The following is a 27,254-nucleotide window of genomic DNA, read 5'->3' on the forward strand; positions in this document are numbered from 1 at the left end:
GGCCTAGTTGCACATCAATAGGAGAAGAGTCCCTAGGTCCTGTGAAGGTTTTATGCCCCAGTATAGGAGAATACTAAGGCCAGGAATGGGAGTAGGTGGGTTGGAGAGCAAGGGGAGGGGATAGGGGACTTTTGTAGGGGAAACTAGGAAAGAGGATAACATTTAAACTGTAAATAAAGAAAATATTTAATAAATAAATAAGAAATTATTAATGCAGGCTTTTGCTCTACTCAGTATTGGACATGCTCAAGAGGCTTGGCCAAGATGAAGCATCATCATTTGGCTTTCTGCTCACTGGCCATCTGACTTCATACTGCTGGTGTTCTGTTGAGGGAAGGAGAGAAAACATTCACTTGGGGAGCATTTCACTTGGAGCAAAGGTCAGAACCAGATATTCCATCTCCAACTCTTAACATCTCTGTGCTAGCCAACTGACATACTTTGGTTTGCTTTTCCAATTAAATTGTAATTGTTCCTTGATGTAGAAATGGCACCGTGTAAAATTTTCACCCTTAAGAGTGTCCTGAGTAATAGACTACCATGCTTTGGGCCAATGGTCTCTTCAATGTCAGTTCCATGACCTTCACTCATGGACTCAGATTTTGGTAAATAAGGTTAACTTTTTTTAAAAAGTAAAGTTGGCACTCTTTAGATCTATTTCAGTTATCTTTCCAGCTTACACATTTCCATTTTTTCTTTGTGATATTTAGTGGGAAAATTCACTTTAACCTCTCAGAGGCTGTATTTCTACTCTTTCCTCTATTGTAACTTACTAAATTCATCTTATAATTTCTTGTTGAGAAATTTGGGGGAATATAATTTACTCCTCCATTTTTTTCTTTCACAGGCAACAGCTAATTACAACACATGTAGATACCTAAGAGAGGAAATAAGATGTGGAAAATGTGGCTTTCTTCAAAGACACCAGGAAGATTAGTGTCATGTCTGAAGCACCCATTTGTGTCAATGGTACAGACCTTTCGATGGAAAATTGTGCTATGTTACCTTTTAGAGGATGAAATGCTAATTTGGGATTTACAGCTTTTGAACTGGAGGGCTGCATTTTGCATGGGATTTTGTTTAATTTCCCAGTGAAAAAAGGCATTTGAAACACAACTGCCTACAGCCAACTGTCAACAAAAATCAACTGTAATAGCACAGAGCCTGTCACCGATGTGTGTGGCGATGTGGTAATCTCAATTTAGCTGGATATTTCTTCTCTTCAGAGAATAGCTGAAAGTCTTGCTAGGCATTTATGAATATCAGAGGTGTTATTAGGCTGATAATGGGACCAGATTAAGGTAGTGTACACTGGTTCAATGTGTCAGTTAAAGAGACACATAATGAGACAGTCTATGGTCCTTGGTAGAAGGACTCTGTCTTTCAGGTTTTCTCTAGATTTGAATGATAACATGCTAGGTTCCATCTGCTGTGGCTTTGTGGGGGAAAATGAAGCTATTATGCTATCCCCCCCCACAAATCTGTTTATTAAGAGAATAAAATGAAAAAAAAATCTCGGAAAATGGAAGTCAGGAGGGCAGCTCATGCACATGTCCCAGGCAAGGCTGACTGAGTACTAGTTCTTTATGGAGAGCCAGGGTTGATGAGGGGTTGGGGAATCGCCTCCTCCCAAGTCATTGAGGTCTGAGGGCTAGACAAGATTCTCCTTTCAGAGTTTGTCTTTTATGACAGTGCCCTTGAGAATTCTAAATAACAACCAACAAATACAAGGTGAAAAGTAATGCTGAACCCCATCTTTGGAAAGACAAAGTCTTAGTTGTCAAACTACTGCAGCCTTAGTGAAACATCCCTCCTTTCCTCTCTCCCTCCCTCCCTCTGTTTCTCTCTCCCTCCCTCTCTCCCTCCCTCGGCCCCTCCTTTCCTTCCTTCCTTCCTTCCTTCCTTCCTTCCGAATATCCTTTATTACCCAAGCTAGACTTGAATTCTTGATCCTACTTCGTGATGCTCAAGGGCTAAAATTATAGGTTTATGTACAGCCATACCCAGCAGTGAAACTTCTTGTATATATTGGATCTAGAGTCAAATGACATTTTTCAGTTTTTAATTTAAAAACAAAATTGTTTTCAGTTGTCAATTCAAACAAACAAACAAACAAACAAACAAAATCCCCAAACATTCAATGTCAGCTATGTTCAAATTTTGGCCTGGTCATTTATTAGTTTTACCACAGCTAAGCTCCCTGCTATTATGTATGTGGGATATATGCTTGGCATATAATAAGTATCAATTTTCTATATATACAGCTAATAAGCAGTGTAGTCACTAATGTATTATATTATAGTACTCACCACAAAAAAGTAGAAGAAGAAACATACTAGCAATTAGGTGTCATAACTTGCAGAAAGTGTATTCATTCATATTTCTTCATTACTGTTTTGTGTCTATGTGAAAGAAGAGTGAATCACATTATTTGTGTAAATGAGATATGTTCAAAGACACAGATTGCACTATGACTGAAGAACAGGACGTCAACACAAAGTCCTTGTACAGCCCCTGCTTTCTGTATGTGAGGCTTATGTCCATTCTCCTCGCTGCTTGCCTTGCCATGATGAAGGGCCTATGACAGGGAAGTGGCCAGTGATCCTCCTTGCTGCACAGCAAGGAAGATAGTTAAGTCAATCTAATACTATCATCCACAGTTCTGCACTTGAGTTTTGACACATAATTTGATTACCCATTGATACAGAAAAGTACAGAAGGAAGAAGAGAGAGAGGTACCTTAGTCTTCACAGTTATGCACTCATTGAAACTATGAAAAGCCAGTGGAACAGAGCAAAGGTGGTGATGTCATGGGGGAATGAGGTGGGGTGAGGAGGAACAGCTCTCTATGGCCGCTCATCTTTCTGTTATCTCAACTCCCTTGACTAGCTCTTCAATCTCTTCAGATGTCCAGAGGCTTTAACCCTCTATGAAAAATTTTTCTTGACTTTCTACCAGTAAGAGTAAGATTATTGCATCCAATTAGGAAACTTGTGAGCCCAAGGTCCCATATCAGAGTGGCAGTTTCTAACCACTGCCTGTGATAGATTTAAACACAACACAGAAAACTTAGTGGGAAAGATCTTATTAACCACAACTAGTGTCTTGAGATGAGGGATGGTAGGAAGAAGGGCAATGACATTTATTTCTTTAGTTTTTAATGAACATATGACAAGGCCTTTGCATATATGGTGATTACTTCCTCTTTGGATAGATGGTCAGCAAGGAATATAAACATATGTGGAAATTTATGAACAGATGTGTGGATTTTATAATGTGGAATGAGGGAAGAGTTAAGAGAAAACATGGTAGATCTTTTGGAGATGTGGTGATGGATTTTCAGCACTAAATGATTTTGCCGATTGCTTTCTGATGTTTGCTGAGGAAAAGCTCTCATGTGCTTTGATTAATTCCTTTTGTGGGATGGTGGTCCCTGGATGTATCCAGATAGAGAGAGGTGCTAGAGTACACTCCTGTCTTTCATCTTAAGAGACCAAAACCAAACCAAACAAAATCAACAACAGGTTTTGATTTATCTTTGTTTTTATTGGTCTTTTTCTATATGGAATTGATTTTGATGGTAGCAAATGAAGCAAGAGTGAACAGAGACCACTTTCTGTTTTGCAACAGGCAACATTACATTCTCCCATTTAAAGAACAAAGCCACCCACCACTCACCCCAAAATCAGCAGTATTTATTTATGAAGTAACTCTCTGAGCCTCTGCCTTCTCTGTGGGTCTGGGTTAGAGTGGTTCTTCTGGACCAGAGGGTGCTCTAATCTATTGCCCATTTCTTCTAACATCAAATTCTAGCCTCAATACAGACTTTTAATGAGCAGCTCAAATGGAAATAATTAGTTTAAAAGAGAAATTAACTATCATTATAGACTTGTTTGTTTTTTTTTAAATGATTTGGTATTCCATTTCAAGTTTTCCAACTAATTTGATGAGAACACACACACACACACACACACACAGGCACACATATACACACATGTTGGAGAAATAAGTATCCTTTTAGTTGTTGTTCTCATCATTCCTTCTTGTTAAAACTGCATAGTTAATTTCCAGAGGTAGGTATCCCATTGTGTCCTCGGGATAAAAAGATGTAAGATTGCTGTTTGATGTCTTCAAGATCATTGGATACCCAGAATAAACCCCCTACAGGGTACCAGGCTCATAACTGTAAAAGCAAAGAGGGATCTAGAGCATTAGAGAGGTGATGTGACACACACGGGACTTCAGTTACCAAGCAGCAGAATTTATTGAGCATGGAAAATTCTGTCACTAAATAGATGAACAGTCCTCCTGAGTCCTTTTTGGGATGCGAAACAAGCAGCTCAGCATGAGTTCTCTCTTCTTCAAGGATTCTACTTGGGAAAAAGAAAAGTTAGGTAGATCTAGGTACACTGACAAGTAAGCCTGTGGATGAAGAGGTAGGGCCAAAAGTTGCATGGACCACTACTTTAGAAGTCAAGTGCTGACTGATTAGACTGTTTCTCTAAGGGCCCTGATCTTGACATCATTTGATGATGGTATTTTTAGTTTCTTTTCTTTCCTGTAAAAATGTGATGATAAATGTGCAATCATCACTACCTCCCTTGTCCATTCAGATGTCACACTATGAAATTATTGTAGACAAACTGCAGCTCCTCATGTTCTGATTCATTCCAATGAGAAGCATGCATGTACTTCTCTTTATAATTAGACTTAGAGAAAGAGTGAGATCAATAGGCATAATTTTTCTGTTTATTTATTAATTTATTTTTGCAATATTGGGAGTTGAACTTGCATATGCTAGGCAAACACTCTGGTCCTGAATTGTGTCTCAAGATATATTTTTAATGAGACCACATTCTATGATAATCGCCATATAGCTAGTTACCCAACAGATGCTGATCTGGAGTCTCCTTGGAAGCAGAAGTCAGAAAGGAATAGGACACCAAATAAGGCTATGCCAGGTCTTTGCATACACACGGTTCCATTTCTGGGAGGAAGACACATCCCCACACAAATAAGCTAGAGAATCCCACACTGTGCTGATGGCCAGAGAAGAGTGGATACAGTTAGGCTTTCTTTGTATGTTCTTTTGTTGCTCTGGGCCATCCGCTGCTCAAGCCACATCTCCAACATGGTTCCCTTATCCTTAACATAAACAATGGACACCTTAACCTTTATATTTTATGTACACCGCAATGGAATTTTAAGTTTTTCCCCCTTTCCTAAGAAATCACTTTCTTCAAGTCTGTCATATATATTATATATCATAAGTCATATTATCAAATGTCAAACATCATATATCAGATATCATGTATCATATATCACATATTATATATTGCATGCCACATATAACATGTCATATATTACATATTGTATATTGTATAAAAGAATATAATATAACATATTATAATGTATACAATATATATTACATACTATACATTACATATTATATGTAGTACTATATCAGATAATATATAATATAAATATATTACATATTATACACTATAAATTACACATTTTGCATTACATATTACATATTATGTTTATGTTTGTGTGTGTGTATGTGTGTGTGTATGCTTTAGAGCTCTCAGTGAACCCAGTACCAAGTAATTTCCCTAGCAGACACAAATTCTACTTTATATAATCTAGAAGCCAGAAAGGACAAGGAGCTGGACTGTAGATATTTGTGTACATACCTGTATTCTTTATAAAATTCCAGCTCCTTGAAGCAAATATTAATCTGGGTCCTTTGTCTTCCTTTCAAGCACATAGTAGGAACTAACGGAATTAAATTTGATTATAAAAACCCACCAGTTCTTGCCAAAGGTATTAGCTAATGCATGCTTGAAGAAAATTAACCAACAATTATGATTTTAAAAGTCAGTATCCCCATGAATTTTGGCTGGGAAGACATATTTCCTTACTGATGAACATAAGGCTTTTCAGACCAATGAATCTGGTATCCGACAATCTCTTGCCAACAAGGGCTGGTGGGTGTGAGGAAAGAGTGTGAGCTGAGTGCAGATGTCCAAGTGGTGGGCACTTGAGTGTCTCTTTCCAGGACTTAAGGTGGAGAAGAGAGATAAAGCAAGAGCTGCAGAGGATATTCCATTTTGGCTTCCACTTCTTGAGCAGTCTAGCCTGTCCTCTCCTCCTGAACGATTTCAAGTTTCTTGTCCGTCATTCACTTGAGAATTTGGTTCAAATTATTTTTGTTAAACTACTGTGTGCAAAGTTCCAATCTAGAGGAAGGGTAGGAAGATGATTTAAATAAGCATTAGCATTATCCCGTTTGGGAACTGCAACTTAACTCAGCAGAAGGTGATTAGGACGTTCTCTCTGTCCTGGGCTTTTCTCTTGCTTGTTCATAGGTAAGTATGCACATACATGCATTCATGCACATGTTAGTCTTTTCATAGGCGAGGTGACGCTGAGGATTGCTTCATAACTCCTAATTTGGTGGTGTGACTAGATATAGCTGCAAACTATGTCAGACTTTTGGGGGGCAATGGCTAGGAAGACAGTTGGCATGGGAAGGAAGCATGATGGTCCTACATGTCTTGAGTTATATACCTAAATCTATTCATGAGTTAAATTATTGTGAAATGGACAATGGGAATTGCCAATTCTCTAAGCTATTCACATGTTTGTGTATTCAATAAATGATGACTAAATATGTAACATGTGCTAGCGGCTGGGAAGATCACAGAAAATGGAATGAGAATAAAGACAAAAACCTGTACATGACAGAGATTTTAATCAAATTACCAACACATCCTTGTATCTACGACAAAGGCTAAGTATTTAATATCATGAAAGACTGTAGCAGAGGGACTCAGCTGTTCAGGGAGGCCTCCTGTTCATTGCCTGGTTTTGTTCATATAATGCTTTTTTAGACAGCTTGTATGACAAGCATATATTTTCCCTTCATCTTGTCTTTCCTGTCCAGGTCAGTCTGTATACATGATTTAAACTGACTGGAACAATCATCTCCCTTTTTTGCCCCCCCCCCATTTTGTATGTATGTATGTATGTATGTATGTATGTATGTATGTATGTATTTCACACCATCGGAAGTATTTTAATGGAGCCATGTTTACTCAGCATCTTGAGATGCTCAGAACTGCATCATAAATGCAATTTCTCCAGTCACTCAGCAGACACTGGAGGATGTTGTCAATGAGCTGGAAAACAGCGCTGAATGATGGATCAGTAAACTTGGCTTTTATGTTGGGTGGTCCAATTTTGAACTGCATTATATTAAAATAGAGTGCACTGGAGGTGGAATGATGTGTAGTAAGAACAAGAACTCAACTATCCCTGCCAGTCACCCACAGGAGGCCTCACATAAGTAGTAGATCTTCTTCGAGCCTCAGTGACTACATCTGTAACATGGGAATGATAGTTGCTACCATTCTGCAGCTTGGTCTAAAGGGGTCACTCAGGCCAAGAGAGCAGTTGAAGGCTCAGACAGTGCCTTGATTTAATAAAACACTCAATAAATATTTGCTGTTTTCCTTCATTTTGTAGGGCTGCTTAGCTGTGTGTCATGGGTCCTTACTTGCACTTCTACCAGCCTCACACTTTCTAAACAGTATACTTTACTGTGGAAGGCTGATTAAAGGGAAAATTCAGGGAGATAGCCTATTCAGATATGGAAAAGTGAGATGCCCATCCCTTCGTTCATAAGACAATTCTACAGAAGAGGGCAGGAAAGATGAATGTATATTAAAATGATTCAAACCATGAGCAGGCGCTGCGACTTAGACACAGATGAGTTAATTGTTTTGCCTTAAACATATTTCCTGAAGAACAGAAGCAATGTAACCGCACACATTGTTATGTATTTTAGACAAATAGCACTCTGAATCAAATTATGCTTCATGCATAAAATATTAAAATAAGACATTTATAACAAATCTTTCTAACTTAGTGCCTAGCTCCAAAACAGATTTATATGTGGATAAGCGATAGGTGTGATAAATGCAGTACAGATACCATAATTTAAATTGCAAATCAAAAGGGCATCATGGTAAGGAAAAGAATGCCATCCTGAAGTACTGAAGAGAAAGACCCAGCTCTGCAGTATTTGTAGGGATACTGCCTGTCTGTGTTCCATGTTGTGCCTGGGCAGCACATCTGGGACTTCTAGTATCTGTATAGTTTCTTAAAAATCTCAGTTTAAATTGCTCATTCAAATTTCTATACATTGTTCCGTTAGTTGATTGTTAAAATTTTGCTAACACATACTTCCTGTCGTCTTCAAACTATTTCCCTTGTTTGGCCGAGTTTAGGGAAGCACCTCTACTTTCCAGTTTACATAAGAGAAGTGGGATGTCTTCCCTATGCGTTAATGGGCTGCTCCCCAGCAAGCCTATGACGTGGACTCTTGCCCTTCTGCAGGTTTTGAGGCATGTGGTGAATTTTGCAAAGATTTGTCTCCAGAAACAATCCGCAATAAAGGTTATTAAGCTTGTTTGATTTATTTTGAAAACCTTTAGTGCTTCCAAGTAGAACGTGTGCGAGGCCAAACACTTTAGGACTCCTAAGCCTGTTCGAACTGTAGGAGTCCCAGAATGATGGGAGGCCTCAGCTATCCCCTGCATGAAGCTGTGGTTTGGAATTCATAAGATGCTCTAACCTTAGGGAAGAATATTCTGAACTCTCACCATCACTGGACATGGAAACAGGCAGCTAAGACATCCCACTTGAACCCTCTGAGGACCAAGGGCTGTGGGCAGAAAGTAGAGAGCCAGGCAAAATGTAAAGCAGTATTTTTCAGAGCTGTCACCTTAAGACATGTCTTTTAGTCTCATTTTGCTTATAGCCAGTGAGCTGAGACTGTCCTTCTTAGCCAGCAATAGAGTTGTTTTACTGTGAGCCTGTCTCCTACACCTCATCTGTACACTGGAGAGATTCCCCTTCCTATCAAGGATCCCAATGTGAGTTTTTCCCCCAGAGGATATGTGATATTAAGTTTTTAATGTGTATGTTTTTCATACAATTATGACCTCTGTCTTCCTCTTTCTTATTCTACTTATTCCAGCTGTTCTCAAAACTCTTTGGTGGTTTTTGGATTAAAAGCTACAAAGTGCTTCTCACCCATTCGGTATTCCTCAGTTGAGAATCCTTTGTTTAGCTCTGTTCCCCATTTTTAAAATAGGGTTATTTGTTTCTCTGGAGTCTAACTTCTTGAGTTCTTTGTATATATTGGATATTAGCCCTCTATCAGATGTAGGATTGGTGAGGATCTTTTCCCAATTTGTTGGGGCCTTTTTGGCTTATTGACTAAACCCAGATACTGTTGGGGATACCAACAAGAGCTTGCTGACAGGAGCCTGATATAGCTGTCTCCTGAGAGGCTGCCAGTGCCTAACAAATACAGAGGTGGATGCTCACAGCCATCCATTGGACTGAGCATAGGGTCCCCAATGAAGGAGCTAGAGAAGGAACCTAAGGAGCTGAAGGGGTTTGCAGCCCCATAGGAGGAACGACAATATGAACTAACCAGTACTCTGAGCTCCCAGGAACTAAACCACCAACCAAAGAGCACATATGGTGGGACTCATGGCTCCAGCTGCATATGCAGCAGAGGACGGCCTAGTCGGACATCAATGGGAAGAGAGGCCCTTGGTCCTGTGAAGGTTCTACACCCCAGTGTGGGGGAATGCCAGGGCCAGGAGGTGGGAGTGGGTGGATTGGTGAGCAGGGGGAGGGGGAAGGGTATAGGGGGAGGGTGTTTTTCAGAGGGGAAACCAGGAAAGGGGATAACATTTGAAATGTAAAGAAAATATCCAATTAAAAAAAAAAGAAAAAAAGAAGAAAAGAAAAGCAGCAAGGTTATAAAGGTGGGGCTGGAGAGATGGCTCAGTGGTTAGGGCACTTCCTGATCCTCCAGAGAACCTGAGTTGGATTTCCAGCTCCCGCATGATGACTCACTGCATCTGGGACTCCAGTTACAGGAAATCGAGGCCCTCCTTTGGCTTCCACAGGAAACCTGGAAAACATCCACAGAAAACGCCTATACACATTCAAAAATAATAATTTTAAAATTGTTTTTACAACAATAAGGGCAGGAATAAATGCCCTGTGTTCCAGATTCTGAGTGGCAACCTTCAATAATAGTATATGCTAGAGAGTCATCAGCCATTCTCGAAGAGGAACATAAGGCCTACATATAACCCAATGATATGCTTTACACAAAACACACACACACACACACATACACACACACGCACATACACACATATACACACATGCACACACCCACACACACATATACACACACATATTACACACACACACACATTACACACACACATTACACACACACATACACACACACATACATACACACCTGATACTTGCCTCCATTTCATTCAGTAATCATAAATAATAATTAGGGAGAAATTAAATACAAGCAAATTTTGTACTTTTCTTGGAACTAAAATGTATCAGGATGGATTCCTAAGGCTTTATTCCATGAGGAATTAAGCACAATGTTAGAACAGAAATGTTGTGCTAGAATTATACCACCTAGCACTTCCATCAGTCACATGTTAGGTAAAATAGATATGCTAGCAAATTAAATTTCTGAGTGTAATGGTTAACATCCTCAACTTGACAAGACCTAGAATCACTGGAATGTCAGTGAGGCATACCTGTGCGGGGTTATCTCCAGGTAGGAAGAACTACCTTCCGGGTGAGAACCACCACGCTTTGGGTTGACATAACCCTTCCTTGGATTGCTTATGTAATGACAATTTTATCACAGAAATGGAAAAGGTGATATAATGTGTTTTTCTCACTTCTTTAAAATGTGGCTCCTTGAAAAATCGACGTGTATGTGGTGTGTGCATGTGTGTGTGTGTGTGTGTGTGTGTGTGTGTGTGTGTGTGTGACATTAGGGAATCCTACTGATGGGGGTGACCAGATTTGATGTAAAGTAATGCAGAAATGATTTTGGCATTTGGCCACTGGCAATATTTTCCATGGCATACGCAGAATTCACTATAAATGCCTGAAGTGACCCCTTGCTGAGAACCCCCAAATGATGAGTAGCCACTACTTAATGTTCCTTACTGAGCTTGGATTTTTATTTTTAAGACAGGAAGATTTGTTAATTTTATCATCTGTTTTTCCATGGATTATTGTTTACTTATGACTTCATGAGACACATGTACGTATTTATCATCTCTACAGCCTAGAAGGGGAGTAGCTTCATTGAATGTGTTTTGGGGCTTTGAAGTCAGGATTGCCTGAGCTCAGTACCATTACTTTGCTGTGACCTACAGAGCCACTACATCCATATCTTACCTGGAGTTTCGATATCTGTGAAACACAGCAGTAGGTGACAGCTCATGAGAGAGTAACAGCTCTTTGTGAGATGACACAATGCTGTACTTCCCATATGGACAATGCCCAATGAAACAGACTTGAGACCAAGTTCTAAGGAACCAAGACTATATCACTGATTGGGTTTTTTTTTTTTTAATGTGAAGAGGATTATTCCAAGTATTGATACAGGTTTGCAATGTTTCTATACTCAGAGCACCCGTGGAGAGAATCGCCCCACAGCCCTCAGCCTGGTGTATTTGCAGTTGTTCTTACTCACACTAAAGGATGCTTCTCCTCCCATCCTTTTCATCCTGCAAGGCCAGATGTCATCACTTTGTACCAACTTTTTGACCACTCTAGGTTGCACTAACTTGCCAACTTGATAGATCAGCAATCTAGATTCAATGGACTGGTAAATGTGAACCTGATGCCCCAGATTCTAGAGTTGACTGTCAGACTTAGACTTTGGTTTGCTCCCCTAACCACAATGAAGGCAGTAGCTGTGCTTTGCATCTCCTTCATGACCCCCACACATCCCGCTCAGAAGATACTTGTTGATAGAATGGTTAACAAAGGCAAGACTAATAGAAAATTCTTTAATGCAGCAGCAATTATTCATAGTAGAGGATGCTTCAGCATGAAATATTACAGGTGTCTGTACTGAACAATGAGCATACATGTCACAATTTAAGATTGCCATTGTGCACAATTTCCATCATATTTAACTCTTTAGATTTTTTTGAAGTAGATATTTATATATCTTGAATTATAAATGCATCCAGACATAACTATATATATATATATATGTATATATATATATACACACACACACACATACACACACACACACACAAATATATATATATATATATATAACTTTCATTTTCTCTGTCAATATAGATAAAGATATAGATAAATAGATAAATAGATACAAACAGAACAGGGAAGTACTCAGTTTCTGTCTGTAGCCTTGATGCTTTCAAGTGAGCTTAGTCACACTGAATATGGCATTACTGTCATTAAAAAGAGTCAAATGTTCTTGGCCACATTTATAAAGAAGTCCCCTAATGCTTCCTTTAGTGGCAGGATCCAATGTAGCCAGCATTGAAGGCTGGAGCTGTGTGTGTGTATCTGTATATGTTTTCTGTAGGTGACACTCTACCCTGATCAGACAACTGGTACATTGTACTAGGACACACTGTAGGCAGACAATGCCTCTCATATCCCCATACACTTTTTTTTAAAACCCTGAAATATGGTTGATATGGTCCATTGCAAAATGAACCTATATTGGAAATGGCAAAATTGTAATGTAAAATATACTGGGGTCAGTGGGGTGTGCTGTTTTTTGCATATATTTTTTCTCTCCTGACCCATGCCATTCCTCTGCATACTGGAAAAAAAGAGCTTCATCTCACACAGAAATGTGATGTCCTTTACTGCCAGAGGCTGTTGCTGTTTTAAATGAGGAAAAAGCACAATGCATGAAGAAGGAAAATTAAAGCATATTCATTTTGGAAATTAGATATGGTGTCAGGAGACTCTCAGAGAATAGCCACATTTGAATGGACCCTGCACTACAAGATAGTTCAATGAACTTCTGACCACTATTTATGCTATGGGAGCTTTTGAAATAGGGGAGGGGGCAAAGCACTTAATAGCTGCTTAAGAGCATTTTTCTTTCTTTCCATTTCCACACCAAACATTTGTCTGTTCCTTTGGCGTATATAAGATAGGCAAACACCATGTAGTTTATTGGCAGGCCTTTGTGTTAATATTTCTAGGTTGGTACCAAAAGAGACAGCCATTGGGTGAGTGAATGAATCCCTGGGCCAGGCCTGTGACCTTTTTTAACCTCCACAGCAGCCTGCATTCTGCCCGTGGCTAGTACAGAATGGCCATCCACAGTCAGAGTTGAGCCTTAGGAGTGACAATGACCTTTTAAGGGGTCATTCTACAAATGCAAAGAGAATACATTCTGCAATTCTCAAGGATTCTTTATGCCAAATTGAGCAGGGATGAGGAGATGATGGGAAAGGCACTTTGCCTAATTTCTCTCTTTCTATTATTTGGAAGAACGGTTCTCAATTTGTGATCATCCCCTTTCTGCTTCACTGCCTGCCTCCTGAGGAGCACATCACACCAGTCAGGTTAAGTGGGATTCAAGGGCCCTCCAGGAAGAGAAGCCCAGGGTTGTGATTCAACACTGAGGAAAGCAATGACTTGGAAGAGAAAGAGTTAATCTTGAACACTGGGCAGGGGCAAATAGAGGTAGAAGAAGAAATCTAATTTGAATTGATTTTGATGAAAGATATGCTTTCATTGTTACATAGATGGGAAGCATAGAGCTAACTATTATAAATTGCAGGTTGTGAGCCCATGTTGGCTTTATTATTTATATATTACTATTCATGCAATGATATCAAATCTAAGGGGTCACTGTGTTTGATTAATTTATCTTATGGAAAAATTAAGACTTCACTTCTTAGAGAGATCCTTTTATGTTGTTCCTGGTGACTTGTTCCCACTTGTACACACTGGGCTCTGCTTCTCTCGGGATCTGGAAGATCCCTGCACTCTCTTTCTGGTCCTTGCTGATTTTCCCAGCTTACCCCTCACTCTGCTCCTGGGTTAATTAATGGTCCTCGATTTCACTGAAAGATAAAGTTAAGGTTTTATTAGTGGCTGAGTTGGGATGAGGGCAAGGGATTCCCAGGAAAGGCATAATAATGAGATCTCTCAGTGGCACAGAATGTCCATGTCTGATGTTGATCTTGCCCAACTGTCCTTGGTGTAGCAAGTAAGGCTGACACTTCCCTGCAGAGACTGGGAAACAGGAAAACAAACAAGAAAACATAACATTTTAAGCACACTTGGAACTTTTGTTACTTTCCTTTGTCTTGAGCTCCGGGTTGGGGAGGGAACATCACTTTGCTCACAACCCTCCCTCATTCAGTATTATTCATTAGGGGAGGATGGTTTAATATTTCCCCTTCTTTGGCCTGGAAACTTCTCTCTTCTCACTATCCAGTAACAACCCTTCGACTCGTCCATATGTCAAACTTTCCTAACTGAAGTAATATGATCTCTAACAATTGGACAAAACTGTGTGAGTGTTCTAAGGGCCATTCTGGGCTCAGGACGAGAGCACCTCAGGCAGACTGCTTTTTACCAGGGCTGGAAGGGTGAGCTCTGTAGTTGACCAGGACCATTAGCTGAGAGAAACCTGAGAAATGCTTTAATCAAAATCTTGGCCTCTGAAGCTCAGCCTCTCCTACCCATCACCTAAAAAGCCCACCCCATTTGTTCTCCATCCCCCTGTGTCAGCTGTGTTTCTTTGGCTTTGTGAGAGGAGACCCCCAGTGATCCTGGGGGGTGGGGCACCACCCTATGCTTTTGGTCCATCCTACCCACCCACCTTGATGAACACAAATGAAACAGATTAAGGTGAGCAGGAGAGGAAGAAACCTCAGTGGCTATGGAAGCCGAGCTGTGGGCTAAAATGATGCAGCAGTTTGAGGGATGTCAGGTAAGAACTGGACCATTCAAAAGTGGGCATAGGAGGAATCGGAGTATTTTCTACCTTGCCAGCGCCTTCATGCAACTGCAGTCTGCTTCTGATGGACTTGTGAACTGAACTGTCTTGTGTGTATTGCTCTCTCCTGCATTGACAGTGGGATAGCACCACAGTTGTCACCATTTGTGATGATCCACTCTTCTCCAGCCATCGTGGTGGCTAATGGGGACTGAGCATTTGAAATAATGAGAGAAAGAGAAAGAAATGCTAAAACCCAACACTATTAGCCATAATGAGTTCTTTGATTATTAAAAACCTTTGGAAAACAGTGAGGAGACTGGCTTGGGCAGGATTTCTGGTTGCTTAATTACAAAAGGACATAATATTGCAGCTATTAATGATTGTACTATTTTAGGAATTTTAAATATGACCCAAGTGTAAATAGCATGCAATGATTATCAAGCCTTACATGCAAATCTACTGCCGAAGCAAACATGTCATTGGGTAAGGCAACCTCACTGCATCCTGAGGATGAAGGTATCCTCTGGGTCACAAGAGCTTTGTTGGGAGTTCTAGTTTATTGATGATTTTTGTGTGTTGGGTAGGGTCATCAAGAATTGCAAACATCATAGTAGACACTCTTTTCTTTATCATTTCAGACAAGAATTCTGTAACATAGAAGACTAACAGATAGAAGGGATAGAGAAAGGGACAGAGTTAGGTTCAAATCCCATGTTTTGCCTGGGGCAACTCAGACTGACATTGTCTTGCCCACACCACTGGTAAAAACTAGGCAGGAAAGTTTAGAACTTTTGCCACTGACACAAGGTTTGAAAGAAGTATTGAGGTGATACTTTTTTTTAACACAAAGACTAGAGCTGTTATCATTAGAGTGCTAAAAATATTCATTGGGGAGCTAGGAGAAGCTTCAAAATGGGCCTTGGCATTCCATAGTGCCCCTCTATCTTCTGGATAAATACATCAAGTTTCAGAGAACCTAAGCATTTTGCTGTGTCACATAAACAATGTTAAGTTGGGAGTTCCATGTCCTATTTTCTTCTCATGTGTCTTAGTAATGGTCTACCCCGTCTTCAGTATTCAGCAGCTCACAGGCTCTGTTGTCCATAGGAGAATAGAATTCCCTCTTGTTTTCATGTAACATTTTAGTGTCTAAGCTTTTTGCTTTCACTGACCACTAACACTCTCCACTCTTTTTAAAGGTAAATACAAGTCCATTAACATTTCTATTTCAAAGAACTGTTAAAAAAGACCCATTTCTGGTCTGGGGAGATGGTCCTAGCCCATCAAATATTTACTGTGAAAAAAGTCAGGATCAGAGTCAGGACCTCCAGTACCCATGTAAAAAGCCAAGTGTGGTGTTTCATAATTTCAGTCCATGCCTGGGGAGGCAGGATCAGGCTGATCTCATGAGGTCACTGGCCACAGCTTGCCTGGTCTAAACAGAGAGATTCAGACTCAAGAAAATATCCTTTCCTGAAAAATAAAGTGGGGAGCAACTAAAAAAGATAACTAAAGATTCTTCTTGGGGTTGGAGAGATGACTTAATGGTTAAGAGGACTGACTGTTCTTCTGAAGGTCCTGAGTTCAAATCCCAGCAACCACATGGTGGCTCACAACCATCCATAATGAGATCTGATGCCCTCTTCTGGTGTGTTTGAAGACAGCTACAAGTGTACTTACATATAATAAATAAATAAATATTAAAAAAAGATTCCTCTTGTCTTTATATGCAGGAACACACATTTGCATATTCAACATCATGTACTTGTGCACATACACATGCACAATATAAGAAAGAACTTTGGGAACACAGAGAAGGAAAACCTTGTATGTCTCTAGGAGATGTGCCCTGTTACCATTGCCATTGTATCTATCTCATGACACTCAGCCATGCTACTCATTGTAGAGAGATTATCTTGTATATTGTATGGATGCCTCAGCTGTCAATTAAAAGGCCTATGGCCTATGGCTTAGGCAGGAAATAGAGGTGGGTCATCCAGGAGTAGAGAGAGTTCTGGGAGAGAAGGAGGATAGTATATGAGCCTGAAAAGATGTGAGGAGATGGGTGCATGGTACCAGATGACTGCACAGGTCATGTGGCAGAATGTAGGTTTAAAATAAATGGCTTATCTTTAGTTAGGATCTAGTCATAGTAGAACCTAGCAATATGGCTGATGTATTTGTAAATATAATTTGAGTCTGAGTCTTATTTCTGGGAGCATGGGGCTGAGAGGCAGAACCAGGGCCTAACTTCAACAACTCACATATACTGACAGACAAGTTTTGTTTCATTTAGTATCAAGAACATATATATCCCTATCAGCTCCATAAAACAGGATCTTGCTGACGAAACAATTGTGTCAGAACCCTGTAATATGCAGGCATACAGGTGCTCCTCAGCAAAGGCTGAACCCACTCTCCCCCATCCCAGGTATGACTGAGTGTGCTGTGGTCACATAAACACATGCTCCTGCAGCTGGGAAGATATCCCACTGGTATGGAGTGGAAAATTTTGGAGACTCAGTTGTATCATGGGATGTTTTCATGGAGAATGTCTTAGGAGGGGATGTTTTGCTGTGTTGCAGGCACCTGGGAGGGTGCTTTGTTGAGAACAGACATGTCATGTTTTTCTGGAAGCTGCCTGGAAAGGGGGTATGTGATACTTTTCTAGCGCAGATACTTGACAGAACATGTGATGTTCGGAAAAGATATAAGTATAACACAACAGACAGTGAAGGACACTGTGCCATTGGTTTTCTTTGGACTTTGCTGATAATGTTCTTCACTGACAATGCTGTGGCATTGGTTCACCTTGCCTTCTTCAATGATCAAATGTACCAAGGAACTTCTCATGCAGTGGGTTCTTGCCACTTGTATCTATTGACAGAGAACCTCATGGTTTCTTGTGGATTGAACTGCCACTGTTGATTCATGTATAGTGTTTGTTAGTGGATTGAGATACCAAATGCTGCTGATTCGTGTGAATTAAATTGCTGATGGCCTAACAACAAAGATTGGTTTTGCCCCACTTTGCCCTATAAACCCTCCCTTTCTACTACCTCTGGTGGGTGGTGGACTACAAGGGAGGTTAAAGTAGGTTTGAAAAATCTAAGTCTATATCGGCGCTCTTTTACTTGAAGAGATGATGATTCACAAGAACTCACTCTGCCTCACACAGTCGGTAAACTGTGGAGTCTAAACTCAGAACAAGTCTGAATCCAAAGCCTGTGTTTTCAACATACCATCATACATGTACGTACAAATGCTATGTTCTAATTAGTAGAACTAGTAGGAACAATATGGAATTAATAGACCATTTTTCCCCTACCCCACATAACCCGTCTCTCATCTTTCCCCTAACATCATAGATGAATTACTTTTCCCAAAGTCCAAGGACAGGTACTAATTTGGGGGCAATTAGTTTAGGTGTTTTGTGGGGCCTGAGTAGCCTATGCTTTCTCTGATCTCAGGCAAGTCAAGTTACACAATTATTTTTGAAAATAATTACTGTTCTTATTGTCATCCATTTCTACCCTTGGCCTATTGTTTACCTCAGAGAGGAGAAATAATGAATTCAAGTTACAGCTTGACATGACAATGAGATTGCCAGTAGAAATCAATGACATGCCCCATGACAAGCAAGGGTTTATGAGGCAGTATAACAGAGTCCTTAGATTCTGTGTTCCTCATTGTTTCTCTGCTCAAGTGGATTATACAATTTTCGTGTTCTGGGAGGGTACAGTCAGGATTCTAATGGAGTTTAATAAAATTGAAAGTGTTATTATAGGAGTCTTATAGGATAAGAATATTAAATGTAGGGTGTTCTAATGATGAGCCTTGGTTGACTAGTAAGGTTATGTTCAGATTTATCCACTTTAGAAAGGTGAGGCTGGCAGTGCACATGAGATCTGAGATTGTCCCCTTTCAGGATCAGGAGAGTAAATCTTGGTGGAAGTGGAGAACTATTCTTAGTATAGGTGAATGCCATCTCATCCATTTTTTTCTACTTTTAAGTGCTCCTGCTAATTTGAGCAACATAGTTAAATAATACGTTTTAGTCCTAAGAACACAGCAAAGGGAAAGTGGGGAGAATGAAGTCATAACACACACATAGTCATGCTGTACTGGGCAAGGGTGCAATTGGCTCACAGTCTTCTCTAAATGGACCAGTGTGAACTGAGATGTGGATACTCATGTTGTTAATAAACTTTAAATCAGTTACATTTTGAAATGACAGTATACAAAGAAGATATCAAAACCATTTCACTTGTTTCTTTTTACCTTTTAAAGTATAGCTGCTATGTCAAATTGCCTAAGTGGCCTGCAGCTTCTTTTGTGTAGACAGCAGTAGTCTAATATAATATATAAATGATGGCATAAGGGAGTCAGATTCCAGTAGTCCAGCTTCATTTAAAACCAGATGTTGACATGCATTCTGCTTGTGCAGGATGTGGATTTCTTTGCTTCTTCTTCTGTGATTTTCATCCTTCTTTGCACTGCCCACATCCACTCCACATCTTTATCTCAACCTCTTTGCAAGCAGAGGATCTTCCTAATAAATCCAAAATCACTTCTTTCATACCATCTTATCAGGCTTGGGGATAGGATAGCTATGGCTACAGAGAAACGATGTTTTCCTGTATCTTTTTGTTTAACTAAAACCCCCAACCTCAAAGGGCATGATATAGAATAAGCTACTGGAGCAATTTATTCCTCTCTCCATGGATTAGAGAGGAGGTACTTGGAGCAGCTTGTTAAAGAGAAGAGCTTGGCCCTTGCCCTTGCTCTGTGTTTAATGATCCCCTCTTCACGTGCCACCTCTCTAATCTGCGGAGAGATAGGTACAAATTGTATCTATAATGCAATATTACTTAACAGTATAATGTATGATAAATCATAGAATTGCATCCCTACCTTGTAATTGGTGAGATGTGTTGCATGAGAGATCTCCTAATTCAATAGAGAGTGGTTGCTCTTATGCATAACTGCCTCTCTGGATCAAACCAATTCAGCCTGCAAGTGATGAGCAGAGAGTTAATGCATTCTTTTTAATTAAAATAAAAGTAAAAATATGATGTAGAATGGCTTTTTTTGCCCCTGCATTCAAATGGCTATTTAATACTCCTCTATTTGAATAGAGTCTCTTCTTTCTTTTTCTGTAGAGGTGGCTTGGACTCTGCTAAACCTAAGAGGACATGTGTGCTCTCCTTCTCAGCAATCATTGCTTTTGCACTGTTGCTTTTAAGCCATGTATGTTTATGGTCTTCTTCACCTAATCTCCATGCAAAGGTTTTATTCTCAATGCTGAACTTATATTAATTCCTTTTTCTTAGAGTGTACTATCTGATGCCTCATATTATCTTTTACTTCCTTAAACTGGGTTTGTTTTACTCTTTAGTATGTTTACTGTGGCAGCTTCCATTTTCCCTGGCTCCTGACTTTCTTAAGTACTCCTGGCAAAACAAAGTTCATCCAAGGACTTGTTGTTGTTGAAGAAAGACTGTGTTGTATGCAACTACATCTCTGTCCCAGAGTTCATGAGAGGGAATTCTGACATCTGGATTGTGACTGAAGAAAGTAGCACATGCCCATGTTCTTTGTCACCCGCAAACCTCCAACCAACATTGTGCATTCTGTTATCTGTGTTTGTTTAATTAAGTCTGCTATAACTGTTATGACTCACATAGATGATACTGTCCGGCTGGATGCCAATGGAGATTCTGCTAGCCTTTCAGAAAAAGAGGAAGAGATTTGGGTAAAGGCACCGATGTCTATGTGGGAAAGTGACCTGGAACCCGAGTTTCTCAGAGCTCAGACCTCTTTTGGTCCTGTTCCTTCATTCTGCTTCAGCAAATGTCTTTCACAGAGTGGAGGTCTGTGATGCACTGTTCTGGCCTGAAAAACATCCCATAAAGGTCATCACATACTCTCTGACTACAGAATTTCATCTATATTTCTTTCTCAATCAAATGATTGAGATTCTGTGATTTTTATCACCTTCTTTTTAATCTTCAGTTATACTTTAAAAACAACCAAAGATAAACGTGTTTTTCTCTTCACTTGATCACTTCTTAATTCTAACTTTCTAAAAGGAGTAGAAGGGCAGCTTTTGACATGAGTCATTGCTTCTGTCCAAATAGACACATGATGCCACCAAAATGACGAGTGATGGCTCTGGAGGTGTGGTTCCCTGGTGGGTGTTCCTATCCACATGCATTGCTACTGTTTCCCAGCTTAATAAACAGAAGCAACTCAGTGGGTGAATACTCCATCATACAATTTCCAGAGATGAGACTAGGACTTCTCAACTGCCAGCTATATTTTTCCTCAGCCTGTAACCAAGGAAAACAAGGTTGCAAATGATGCCAGCTCCGCTTCTCAGCTACGAGATGTCAATAGCCCTTGATTCTGTTGCTGTCACCACTAATTTCTCCAAGTTAAAAAAAAAAAGTGTCATAAAAACAAATCGCCTTCTAACTCCCTCATGTTGTTCATAGGGCAGTCTCCAGAGAGGCGTCCAGTAGATTTGCTGTAGTTTTTGAAACCACTTTTATTCACTAATACTGAGGGCCATTAGAAATGTCTGTTCACACTGGGTTTTGTTTCTTTTGAGTTTAGGGTTTTTTCCCCTCTCCTGTGTTTTCATGCTGACATTTTAACCATAAAACTACCTTTTCATCTTTTAATTCTTTCCCTCCCTTCTCCCTCCCTCCCTCTGTCCCTCCTTCCCTCCTTCTCTCTATCTCTCTCTCTCTGTCACTGTCTCTGTCTCTCTCTTTCTCTCTTTCTCTTTGTCTCTTCTTTCTCTCTTTCTCTCTGTCTCTCTCAAACATGATACAATTTGTTTGGAAAATGTGTGGGTTGTTGACAAAATCATCAGTATTTCAGAGAAATGTCAGAGCCAGTGTCGAGAGCCCATAGTTCTGTGCTGCTTCCATGAAAATGGAATTTGGTGCTTTCTATCCTGATGACTGCCACAGCATGCAGAAGTTTCTTTGTTTTTGCTGCATATTGTCTGTCTCCTTTCACTGAAAGCCCACTCGATGGTTTCGAAAGATTAATTCTACTTTGCTATGAATGTGTCTCTTAACCTTTTCCCTAGAAACTGCAGCAGTACACAAGTGAGTCACACAAAAGGGGCACCTCGAAGATGAACAGCAAGGAAGCACGAGGTTATATTGTAATTTGCCAGAAAAGAGCATTTCACTAATCAGTACCCATATCATACATTTGTAAGTATGACTGCCTGACAGGTGAAAAATCTATTATTTTTGTTAGCATAGACATTTAGTCTTAAATCCATCCAACACAATAGTTCCTTTTCTTGTTTTCCACAAACTCTCTTTCACCTGATAAACTGTAACCCTGTGAGCCATAGAATATTCCTTATTCCTACCCTTCTTTGTGCAGTGGTGGTATTTGGATGGCTACAGGAAGCAGACTCATTTGGCAGAATGTTTTTATATGCATATCAGTGCAAGGCTAGGATTTAATAATTTCATGGATTAAAGGCTCAGTCCAAAACTTTGTACTATGCTGTGAAATGCCTGCAGTGTGACTTAATCTTCTGACCCTCAGAGAGCCTCTCTGTGGTATGTGATTTTTTAAATATTTTTATTAGATATTTTCTTTATTTAAATTTCAAATGTTATCCCTTTTCCTAGTTTTCCCTCTGAAAAATCCCTATCCCCTCCCCTCTTCCCCTGCTCCCCAACCCACCCACTCCCATTCCCAGTCCTGGCCTTCCCCAATACTGTAGCATAGAACCATCACAGGACCTAGGGCCTCTCCTCTCATTGATGACCGACTAGGCCACCCTCTGCTACATATACAGCTAGAGCCACATGTTCCACCATGTGTTTTCTTTGATTGGTGGTTTAGTTCCAAGGAGCTCTGGGGGGTACTGGTTAATTCATATTATTGTTCCTCCTATGGGGTTTCAGACCCCTTCAGCTCCTTGGGTACTTTCTCTAGCTTCTTCATTGGGGACCTTGTGCTCCATCCAATGGATGACTATGAGCATCCATTTCTGTATTTGCCAAGCAGTGGCAAAAGCCCTCAGGAGACAGCTATATCAGGCTCCTGTCAGCAGGCTTTTGTTGGCATCTGCCATACCTATGCATAGAGCACAGTGGCAATGAATCTTGAAGCAGATTAAGTAATTTTCCCATAGTGGTGTGCTCATTAGAATTCCAAAGAACCCAGCATAAGTATCCAAAGTCTTGATGTATTTTGATATTCCAGGATATATCCCTTTGTATATATACATGCATACATACATATACACACTATGTATTATATTATATACCTCTGATATATACATATACATATACATATACATATACATATACATATACATATACATATACATATACATATACATTATACATTATACATATACATTATACATATACATATACATATACATATACATATACATATACATCATATACACATACACATACACATACACACACACACATATATATATTGGCTGATCAGACTTTGTGCACTTTGACCTCTTTTAAGGAGTGTGTGGAAATGGATGCCCTACTGAGCTAAGTGAATGCTATTTGTCACTCCTGAATCCTTAAAAAATAAAAGAAAGGCAGAGAAGAAAAGATGGCTGGCTCATTTGCATATTAAAATATGTTGAAGATTTTATGAATGGGAAGCTGCAGATATCTGACACTCTCAAGTCTCAGGATAAGTTGAGAGATTTGGTTTACCTTTTCTGTTATGCTTGAGCTCCTGTTTGATCTGGGACATTTTGGTTAGCAAAGTCTCTGAAGCTCATCTGGGACAATGTTAATGAACATTAGCACCCTGGAACAACCAGAGCAGCCTGTCAGGACAGAGTTAGGATCTGTAGTGCAGTGCCCTGAAATCAACTCTCCGGCAGGAGATAAAGTTTCCAGGGCCCCTGTTCAATGCCAACATCTTTGTGAAGTAAAGGACAGATCGAAATAAAGAAACATAAAGAGATCCTACCAATGAGCTTCAGAAAAGATTCCCATAAGAACAAGGGATTTGGTCAAAAACCCAAATGCGTTCCTGGGAATAAGCATCTAATTAGCCTGGAAATCTAAATGTGCTTCTGACTTTCTACAAATGTGTTCTCTTCTTTCTGAAACTCATGAGTCTTCTTTTTAAAAATATTTTTACTAGGTATTTTCCTCATTTACATTTCCAATGCTATCCCAAAAGTCCCCCATACTCCCCCCCCCACTCCCTTACCCATCCACTCCCACTTTTTGGCCCTGGCGTTCCCCTGTACTGGGGCATATAAAGTTTGCGTGTCCAATGGGCCTCTCTTTCTAGTGATGGCCAACTAGGCCATCTTTTGATACATATGCAGCTAGAGTCAAGAGCTCCGGGGTACTGGTTAGTTCATAATGTTGTTGCACCTACAGGGTTGCAGATCCCTTTAGCTCCTTGGGTACTTTCTCTAGCTTCTCCATTGGGGGCCATGTGACCCATCCAATAGCTGACTGTGAGCATCCACTTCTGTGTTTGCTAGGCCCCTGCATAGTCTCACAAGAGACAGCTATATCAGGGTCCTTTCAGCAAAATCTTGCTAGTGTCTGATGAGTCTTCCTATTAAGTATATTTTAAAAAGCAGAAATTATTAAGAGCTCCAGGAAACCACTATAAGGGCTACTGCTTCCTCTGCTCCTATAATGAAAAGAGCTTTGGGCAGCATTGTCTTTAAGGAGAGAAGAATTGGAGTTATTCTGTCAACAGCACATTAAAAAGTATAAATAACAGAAACATAGCCAGAGAGACCACATCTCAACACTTCTGCCTCTCAGGTGAAACCTAGTGTCTTGATATTACTAAGCAGGCCACTGAGAACAGAACTGCTTGTGATAACCAAGCAAAGTGGATTGTGTCTGTATGTGTGTGAGCAGTGCTGTGTGCCGGTGTGGTTCCGTGTGCTGCTGCTGCTGCTGCTGCTCTGTGTTTTGCATATAAAGAAAGGATGTGTGTGCATATACACCTCTGGAAGGGACCTGTGCACATATAAAGTATTATGTGTGTTGTTTGAGTCTGTGGGTATTGTGTGTATTCCTACTTAAAACATTGTCACTTTATTAAAATTAAAAAATTCATTTTCTCCTTTTCTGCCTCTCTTAAACTCTTGAACTATGTGCTCTGAGTTACTGAATTTGAAGTCACAGAAAGCAAGAAAGGGTGATTACACCTTTTCATGTTGATCAGATGAAAATTCAATTGCCTTGTTCATAATTTTTTTCCTGGAAGAGTCATGGATCAGAGCATGCAATGGACCAGGAACTTCTTCACTTTATGGGTTGAGAGACATAAAACATTCACCACATGGTTGTAAGTCTGCCACACATGAAATCAATGCCCAAATCCCATTACCTTTCAGCTTTCTTTACCCTCCCAGGTCCAGGTCAGATGTTCCTACTCCATGCAAGTTTGTCCCTCCTCTATCTTCCTCTTTGCATTTTCTAGCAGAGCCTATCCTATTCTTCCTTATTTTTTGTGTCTCATTAACAAAGAAGGCACTAAAAGTTCAACAACACAAAATCCTTTATTACATTTATAGAAACTAAAGCCAGACAAGAGCTTTTGAACATTCAAATTCAGTTCCCCTATTTCCTGATGACTGTCTAGAGAGTGGATTCCAGAGGCTGCTGACTCTGGGACTGAGCTTGCAAGCTGCATTGCAGGTTGACAGGAACCCTTCAGAGTAAGCCTGGCACTCTTATGTCATGGCATAGCCTGGGAACAGAACAAAAGGCACTCCCTTTGGGAGATTAAATGTGGTAATTTACATCAGGGAAAGTGCTTTGTGAACTGTGAAGTGGTAAATGCAGGAAGAATATGCTCTTTCTCTCCTCTTCTCTTTTATAACTATTAATGTATTGGTTGAAAGTTGTGTTATGAGTCTTCTTCTTTTTTTTTTTTGATAAAAACGAGTTAAAATGGAAAAAAAAAATCTAGGTGCATATCCCAAAGATGTCTCTTATTGTGTTGCAAACTCTTTAGTAGTAAGTTTTCAGCTGCTCTCATCATTCAGCATTTTGGGCAAGCAGGGCTATTATTCACAGTTTCTGAGAAAGAGCACCTGACACCTGACTGGGGGCTGCAGGCCTTGCTTCTTTCTGCCTTTCAGATTTGGCCATATATTTCCATTTGGTGCCTAAAATGACTATTATTTAAGCTAAGTAAAGAGACCCCCTCATTTTCTTTCATGAAAACATGATTCTCATCTTTCCTGTTGTATGAAATCAGCAAGTGTCCAGTAGCAACAATAAGAAAGATGGAAGGTTCTCTCCCCTCCCAGTCCTGCTTGCTCTTACATATTTCTAAAGCCACCTGCATCTCCACCATAGTGATATCAGTCAATGACAGTATGAAGTACCTCTTCAGCAGCTGCCTCACTTTTGTCCCTCACTGGTTGTAGCTCTGTCTGATGTCCCTCCAGCCTCATGAGGGTGACCTCACAAAGGCTCAACCTTACAAATTATGACTTCAAGCCACTCTCTGGTGTGAGGGTCTCAATGACTTCACAGTGCCCTAAGGAAAAAGCTTAAAGTTGGTGCCTCAATGTAGGATCCCTTCCCATCATGGCCTCTCTTGTGACTTTGCACTTCACAGACGACTCTCATCCTCTGGCTTGATTTTGTTTCTTTAATACATGATCTTGCCACTAAGCTTTCAGACACAGTGGCTTTGTATGATATGTATGGTATGTGTTGGTGCTTTGAAAGTAGTAATACTTTTCTGTATTTGAACATGTCCTTAATTCTAGCCCATATCCAGCTCACATTTCTGCTGGACATCTTCCTGATAGATACAGTATCTGTCCACCATTTATGTTAGAGATCAATGAGAGTTTACTCTTACAAATTTGTGGATGAATGGAAAGAAACTAAAAGACATATATTTTATTCAGAAGACTTTTGGTACAGTCTGAAAGAGAGCAAAAGTCTCAGAAGGAGACAAATTTATATATTTTTTCAGGTTGCTTAAATATTGTGGGTAAATATGGGGGGAAGCTAGTCAGCTTTTCCTACATTGCTTTTAACCTCAGTAAATTAAATAAGCATTATTCAAATGGTCCCTCAGCCTTCAAAACAGAGCTTTCATACCTAAGTGAAAATCATAGTATGTTTTGGTAAATTTACAGCTTGGTCATGTGAAAAAGTAGCTGAGATGTTGCTCATGGAGAAGTGAGGTCACAGGGTATTTGAGCATAAAATATTCAGAAAAGAAATTTTTGAACTTTTTTCTTAGTTTTTGGATGATTCCAAAGGTGAGAAATATATATAATCTGCTAAGAGAGAGTGCCAGTTTGGGCAGCCATCATGCAAATCAATAGGCAGAGACACCAGGTTTCCTCCCCAGA

At 40.0% G+C, this 27,254-nt stretch overlaps 1 long non-coding RNA gene across 5 annotated transcripts; it reads right to left on the bottom strand.

Annotated features, from left to right (window-relative positions):
- Positions 1–4,240: 4,240 nt before the first annotated feature.
- On the bottom strand, positions 4,241–26,326 carry Gm12665 (predicted gene 12665). Of its 5 annotated transcripts, none has more exons than NR_167756.1 (6): positions 26,268–26,326; positions 19,790–19,888; positions 14,921–15,083; positions 13,950–13,991; positions 9,940–9,997; positions 4,241–4,370 (listed from the first exon to the last, which is right to left on the bottom strand). It is a non-coding gene; the product is annotated as a predicted gene 12665 (long non-coding RNA). The 5 variants fall into 5 exon arrangements; NR_167753.1 differs by having other exon boundaries at positions 26,206–26,326; NR_167757.1 differs by lacking the exons at positions 13,950–13,991; positions 14,921–15,083 and having other exon boundaries at positions 26,206–26,326.
- Between the last annotated feature and the right edge of the window lie 928 nt (positions 26,327–27,254).

Source organism: Mus musculus, chromosome 11 (assembly GCF_000001635.26).
Source record: "Mus musculus strain C57BL/6J chromosome 11, GRCm38.p6 C57BL/6J".
NCBI lineage: Eukaryota > Metazoa > Chordata > Mammalia > Rodentia > Muridae > Mus > Mus musculus.